The following is an 8,034-nucleotide window of genomic DNA, read 5'->3' as shown; positions in this document are numbered from 1 at the left end:
AGAAAGTACATAAAGGGCACGTGGATCGTATTGATCCAAAGCTGGATTGCATTTTGGTTATTTTACCCTCTAGGCATTCCCCTACTGGAATATTAATGCAGAGGGAAGATATTATATTGGAATGGATATTTTTACCAAATAAACCAAATAAAAAATTAAAAACTTATGGGGAAAAAATCTCTGACTTGATTTGGAAAGGAAAATTGAGACTTCGTCAATTAGCAGGAATAGACCCAGCAGAAATTGTCGTACCTTTAACTAAGGAGGACATTGAAAAATTATGGACAGAAAGTGAACCTTGGCAAAGAGCTTGCAGTAATTTTTTGGGAGAAATTAACAGCAAATATCCCAAAAGCAACAGAATTGATTTTATAAAGAGAGCTGATTGGATCTTGCCTCGAATTGTACGGCAAAAACCCATATCTGGAGTTCGTACATTTTATACAGATGCCAACAAACAAGGAAAGGCAGGTTACAAATCAGAAAATTTAAGTAAAGTGGTACAAAGTCCTTATAATTCAGTTCAAAAATCAGAATTGTATGCTATTCTGTTGGTATTAATGGATTTTTCAGAACCTCTCAACATAGTAACTGACTCTCAGTATGCTGAAAGAGTGGTATTACATATTGAGACTGCAGAATTTATCCCTGATGCTTCAGAATTAACTTCACTATTTATTCAATTACAAGATACAATCAGGAAAAGGAGTCATCCTTTATATATAACTCACATCCGATCTCATACTGGTCTGCCAGGCCCTCTAGCACAAGGCAATGATGAGATTGATAAATTATTGATAGGAAATGTGCTGGAGGCCTCAGAATTTCATAAAAAACATCATGTCAATAGTAAAGGTTTAAAAAAGGATTTTCCCATAACCTGGCAACAAGCCAAAGAAATAGTAAAGAAATGTCCTACTTGTTCCTTCTATAATCAAACACCATTACCAGCAGGATGTAACCCAAAGGGTACTCAGAGGAATGAAATCTGGCAGATGGACGTGTTTCACTTTGCAGAATTTGGAAAACTAAAATATGTACACCACACTATCGATACTTATTCAGGATTTCAATGGGCAACTGCTTTGAGTTCTGAAAAAGCTGATTCTGTAATCACTCATTTGCTAGAAGTTATGGCCATCATGGGTATACCTGCACAAATTAAAACTGACAATGCTCCATCATATGTCTCTGTTAAAATGAAACAGTTTTTTGATTATTACAAAATAAAACATATTACAGGCATACCACATAATCCTAGAGGTCAAGCAGTTATAGAAAGATCAAACAGAACTCTAAAGGATATGCTAAATAAACAGAAAGGAGTAACAAAAACCCCCAGAAATAGACTGCATAATGCTCTATTAACTTTGAATTTTCTGAATGCCAATGAGAAAGGAACAACAGCTGCAGAGAGACATTGGGTAATAGAAAAAACTACAGAATTAAATCAGCCTATATACTTTAAGGATGTGCTGACCTCAGAATGGAAGCCAGGGTATGTATTACGTTGGGGACGAGGTTTTGCTTTTGTTTCTATAGGAGAAGATAAGCTGTGGGTACCATCAAAATTGATAAAGGTTCGATTTGAACAAGAGAAACCTCTTAATTAGAGGAGGTGATAGTTCATCAACCAGCATGAACATCCAATTTAAACTAACTTGTACCTGTAACACATGTCTTTTCATTTAATCAGATAATAACTTGCCAAAAAGGAACATCCCCAAAATTAGTCTTGGGGGAAGGTTTTTGTTTTTGTCTTTTAGGAGAATGAAGGTTAAGGAATCTGAAGGACACGACAAATGAGACAACTGAAGAAAAGGGACAAATCATCTATCCCAGGAAACAGAGTATATTGGAGTATATGGCATATGGGTATATATTATCTAAAAAATTTTATGTCTTCTTAAATGTTTGTTTCTGCTTTTCTCTAAAGATTTAACACTATTGGTTTTCTAATAGTCCCAGTTCAATTAAAATTTAAAGCTGACTTTGGAGTTGGAGAATGGCTCTCTCCTTCTTTAAACTCAAGCATGTTGTTAAAATAAAAATACAAACTCCCTGTATCATGACAGAATAAAAGAGCCATTTTCTGCTATGGGACAGGACAAAAGCCAAATTAATTAAGGGACTATTCTATTACTAATCTCAACTCTTTGATTCTATTCTGATTCTTTAAACTTTTCTTAAAGTATAAATTTTATATCAAAATTTACAAGATTAATATATATATACATTTTAAACTTTGTTAAGATATGAATGGTCATATAGAGTACTAACTAATTCTAAAAAAAAGGCTTCAGTTAGCTGCATATATATGTCTTTGTGTTCGAGTCTCTTATCAGTTTTCTGCAGGAAATCACGGCCAGGCCTAACATCAACTGAAGTCTCCGAAAAGAAGATGGGGCCCCACAACAACAACAACAACAATTCCACGTGGACAATAATAATATCACTAAACTGACAAACATCATCTACAGATCAGCTTTGAACTACAAGGTGCTCAGAGCAATTTTGAGATGACTAGCTGAGATGATCCAGTCTCAGAGACTACTTAAATAAGGACTTGAGATAAACCCTGAACTTTGGCATTATACACAGACTGGATAATAATGAAGGATATAGTTATCTTTCCTAGAATTTGACAATTAACGTAAAAAATTTTCTTTCAGGATAAAGATAACTTCGCCCATACCCAGCAGGAAGCAATTTTAAGAATATGATACCCACATTGCCAAAGAAGTGGTGTGGGGCAGGTGGTTTTTTGGTTCTTTTAATGGGTTTTGGGTCTGGGATAATTTTCATTATTTAGGGGGGTAGGTTACAAGTTGTCAAGGGTTAGGAAAAAGGCTAAGCAAAGGAGATTAGATTTAAGGTTCTTGTTTTTTTTTTAAAAAAAAGAAAGAAAGAAAGAAAAAAAAAGAAAAAGACAATTACTAGTTTTAAATACTTTACATTATTACCAACTATTAGGATATAAAAAAATGAAAGTAGTTAGACATTACAATAGAAATTGTAGTCATATTAGATATGTTTTAAAAATTGAGCAGATATATTTTAGACAGGTCATCTTCAAACCCTTCAGAGATCTACCGAATATGGCATTTAAAATATTTTAATAACTTAGAAATTTTTCTTTTTTGAGACATGTCAGCTCCTGGCAGTACCAATCTACTTCAGAGAAAATATGGGCATTGAAGAAACTGCATATGGAGTTAATTTTCATTGTGGCAAAAGTTAGCCACTGGACAACAAAGTATCCTCGTATCAACAGGACAAAATGAACAGACAGAACACGAAACAAAGGACTACCGATTCCTGCCAAAACAAATGTGGTTATGGCTTTATCAGACGGCATCTTCTGAGGCCAGGACAATATGGCACCATCCCTGAAGTGGCCTTCACAATCTGGAAAAGGTACAGTGCCCTTTTCTTTGAAGGCAGCTGAACAGGCAGTGGGCCGATAGCTTCTGTTGTGCAATGGAACAGCAACTGAAAGCTCACGCCTCTCAATAGTAGACTGGCATTTAATAGAGGGATGTGGAGAAGGGCATGCTTAGATGAAGCCATATATACACAGCCAAGAAGAATGGACAGCTGAATTCAAAAACCGTCAACAATTTCCAGAATTTAAAATCCTGAATCATGACATGACACTAGTGGAATTCAGGTGTTTCTGGTACATGGACTGCTCTCACCCAGTGTGAGGTTGAACTGTTGACCTTGTGTACAACCTACTTCACAAATGAGTCTGTCAGATACGCTAAGCCTATAGGCTGAAGATGATGCCCCAACACTGTGGAGAAACCTCAGGTGACTATCCAGGCAGCTGGCTGTTTCTGTCAACTCACAAAATTTTTGGAAGCTGCTTTTGTGCACTTCTTGTTTTTATTTTTGTTAGCTAATATTATTTCCTTCTTGGGTCTCTGAGGGAGTTGAAGATTAGTTAATTATAGTTGAAGATTAATTAGGATAGAAAGTGAATTAGATACATTTTGGACTTACTAAAATAGGATAGATAAGGGAATTATTTTCTCTGATTTGTCAAATACAAATGGACTAGACATCGTTTAGGTATTTGTTACTTGTATATATTGTATATAGTTATTGTACTTTTGTATATAGTTTTTCTTTTGTTAGTTATAACCTTTTGCCTTTTTTCTTTTTATTAAAATAGAAAAGGGGAAATGTGGTGATATTTTATTTGTATTGAAATGTTATTTTAATTTTATGTTAATAAATAAAGTTGCCCTGGGGTCAGAGCTATTAGATCCATAGTAAGAGCATGGTGGTTAGAAGAGCTAGGTAGATTTCTGTGTGTTCAGGGATACAGCCAGTATTGGAGACATACGCCTTTAAGACCTGGAGGGCGGTACTTACAGGCAGTGATGAGGCAGTCATGTGGTTGGGTTTACAACCAATGAGAAGGCAGAACAGAAAGATTATTTAAACAGGGACACAGGAAGTACCTCCCTCTCTCGGGGAAGCTAGGAGCACTACAGGAGGTAAGATTTTATCTCTGAGCTCTGACCTCTCGGCTTTTCTCTTTTACCTTGGCTCTGTGTTTCTTATTTTAATAATACGATTGGTTACATCTACAGTATCTTAGTACAGTTCAAAGATGTGAATATGATGTGTATTAAATTGTTATGGATTTCTTTGGACAATTTTACATTCACAATTTAGTCTTTCCTCTTCCATTAAAAGTAAATAAATTGCCGGGCGGTGGTGGCGCACGCCTTTAATCCCAGCACTCGGGAGGCAGAGCCAGGCGGATCTCTGTGAGTTCGAGGCCAGCCTGGGCTACCAAGTGAGTTCCAGGAAAGGCGCAAAGCTACACAGAGAAACCCTGTCTCGAAAAAACCAAAAAAAAAAAAAAAAAAAAAAAAGTAAATAAATGAAAGAGATTTAATACTTATTATTAAAGAGAGTAATGTTTTGGGAGTCTAATTGGAAAATACTGTACTCTGATCATCATGGTTATTTCTTCAGTAAAATGTCCGTTCTTGGATTATAAACAGATAAAAGGCAGTGAGGTTTTCTGCAAAGAAATTGATCCAGCCTGCAATCTGGCTAATGATAATTTCATGGCCATTACAGATATCAGTGTTTCTATACTGCTCTGTGACATGCATCTCTTACAAGTGGCTGAACAGAGTAGGAAGTACAGATGTCACAAAGAGGCTTTGCTGGCACAGTTCATGTGTACAAAAGCCAAAACTTTGGAAAAAAATTGCCATTTCTAACACTAATAGTATTCTCTCTAATGAGAAATCATCTGAGTCTTTCTCTGGATGTGTCAGGAAGTCTAAGTTTTAAAAGGCTCATAAGTTATACTTAATATTTCCAACAAGTAGTATTGTAAGCTAAAATATTTTCAAATATAAAGTTTAAGTGACTACAAAATTAAATGTTTTTGAATTGTTAAAACATAGTCCTCTATATTCTTGGTTATCATATCATTTATTTAACCAACTATTTATAGAAACTATTTTAAAATGATTGCATGTTATCAACATGTACAGATAACATTTTTTCTCATTATTCTCTAAACAATACAGCAACTGTTGTATAGCATTCACATTGCATCAGGTATTGTTAGTAACTTGGAAATTATTTTAAGTATGTGGAAGGATATGTGTAGGCTAAATGTCAATTCACATATGAAATACATTGTAAGAGAATTGAGCATTTTCTATTTTAGTATCTATGGATGGTCCTGAAAACAATTCCTTACAGAGATAGAAGGCAGCTTGATATTAAAACTGTGATCAATTTAAACATCCCCTATGCCTCTTTTCTTTCTCAGTGTGCTAAAGAAGAGTACTAGAATACCGTCCTGTTGGTATTCAAATATATATATGCTCAGCCATTCATGTTAGTTAACTTTATGCATCAACATGACTAGGTTACAATGGCCAACTCTTTGGTCCAATAGTGTAGATATTGTAGTGAAGGTATTACTAAAATGTGGCTAACTTGAAGTCAGTAAATATACACAAGGACAACAAATTAGCCTCTAAAATTCTTGTAGATCTGATCTATTCAGGTAAAGGAGTTTAGATAAAAAAAAAACCTGAAATTTCCTAAACAATAATTAGTCCTCTTTCTAGACTGGAATATGGAACTGATGCCTGATTTCAATCTTGACAGGAGCACCAAGTTCTAGTTATATTTTGAGTATGCTAATCACAGAATAGCTTCAGCAACAGTATTGTCTACTGCAAAGATGTACTTGCCCCTTGCTGTCACAACAAATAAGTTAAAATGCCTAGAATTATTGCTTGCTCCAGAGAGTGAAATATAGATACTAGATTTTCATATTCCTTTTTGGTTAATATCACATCATTGTTTATGGAAGACTAGAGGTTTGAAAACGTAGGGCTGCATTTCTATACACATGCCTCGTGGAATAGCCATCATATGTGACACAACTGCATGTGATATCAGTATGATGATACATCATAGTTTTCTTTGAACTTTGTACATGTCTAATTGCTTATAAAGCAGTTGCAATTTTGTATGTATTATTCAACCCAGATGTTGCTCAGTTTGGGAACAAGTTATTTTGATGTGTGAATGCTTCTTCAGTTCTGGTAAACTCCTTGTGTTATTTTCTGTTTCACAAAATTGGGGGAATTTTAGTTTACGTGTTGTCAAATATTTCCTTTTAACCCCTTTATTTTTCATTTCCTTTCTTAGGAAATTATATAACATGTTTGTATAGATTTAGTGAAATTACCCCACAAAACTCTGATGCTCGGTTAGCCTGTCACTCTGTGCTCCCTTGGATGGAAGGATAATGGTGTTAATCTATTTTCCAGTTTTTGATATTTTGTTTACCATATCAAAACATCAATAAAGTCTATATTTTTCCAAATTTTTTTCTGTTCTAAGATTTCCATGTTTCCCTTTAATAAGGTCCATTTTACTTCTGGATTTTTTTTGTATTTTTATTTACTTTGAGCAGAATTCCCTTATATTATTTTTTGAGACCAAACAAGAAGTCTTTAATGTTCAAAGAAAAAATTTAAATGTCATATTTTCACATTATCATAGCCATTATTGAAAATAATGGGGAACCATGAATATGTTTTTTAGTATTTATTTATTTTCCACCCTGACCTCAGTTTCCCCTCCCTTCTTTCCTCTCAGCCCCTCCTCCCTACCTCTCTTCTGCACCCCCGATCCATTCCCCCCACATTTCTATTCAGAAAAGGGCAGGCCTCACATGGATATCGACAAAACATTGTATATCAAGTTTCAGTAAGACTAAATACCTCCCCTCCTCTTAAGGCTGAGCAAGGCAATCTAGTATGAGGAATAGGACCCCAAAAGCCAGAAAAAGGGTCAGGTACAGCCCCTGCTCACACTATTAGGAGTCCCACAATAAGATCAAGCTATTTAACTGTCCCATATATGCAGAGGGCCTAGGTCAGTCCCATGCAGGCCTCCTGATTGTCAGTTCAGTTTCTGTGAGCTCCTATAAGCCCAGGTTAGTTGATTCCATGGATTTTCTTATAATATCCTTGTACCCTCTGGCTCCTATAATCCTCTTCCCTCTCTTCAGCAGGATTCCCCAAAGGATACTCAATCATACCACAAACACACTTGCTTAACAATGTTCATAGCAGCTTTATTTGTAATATCCAGAATCTGGAAATAATCTACATGCCCCTCAACTGAAGAATGGATAAAGAAAATGTGGTACATTTGCACAATGGAGAATTACTAATCTATTAAAAACAATGACATCATGAAATTTGAAGGCAAATGGATGGAACTAGATAAAATTATCTTGAATGAGGTAACCCAGATTCAGAAAGACAAACATAGTATGTACTCACTTACAAATGGATGTTAGCTGTAACTTAAAGGATAACCATACTACATTCCACAGATCCAGAGAGGCTAGGTAACAAGGAGGGCTCAAGGGAGAACACTTGATTCTCCCTGAGAAGGGGAACTAGAAGAGATTTTGTGGATAGACTGGTGGTACATGAGGATGGAAACATGAGGGATCAGGTGGGAGGT

This window comes from Peromyscus maniculatus, chromosome 19, assembly GCF_049852395.1.
Source record: "Peromyscus maniculatus bairdii isolate BWxNUB_F1_BW_parent chromosome 19, HU_Pman_BW_mat_3.1, whole genome shotgun sequence".
Taxonomy (NCBI): domain Eukaryota; kingdom Metazoa; phylum Chordata; class Mammalia; order Rodentia; family Cricetidae; genus Peromyscus; species Peromyscus maniculatus.
The sequence above is the reverse complement of the archived record's forward strand: the minus strand, read 5'-3'. Positions refer to the sequence as shown.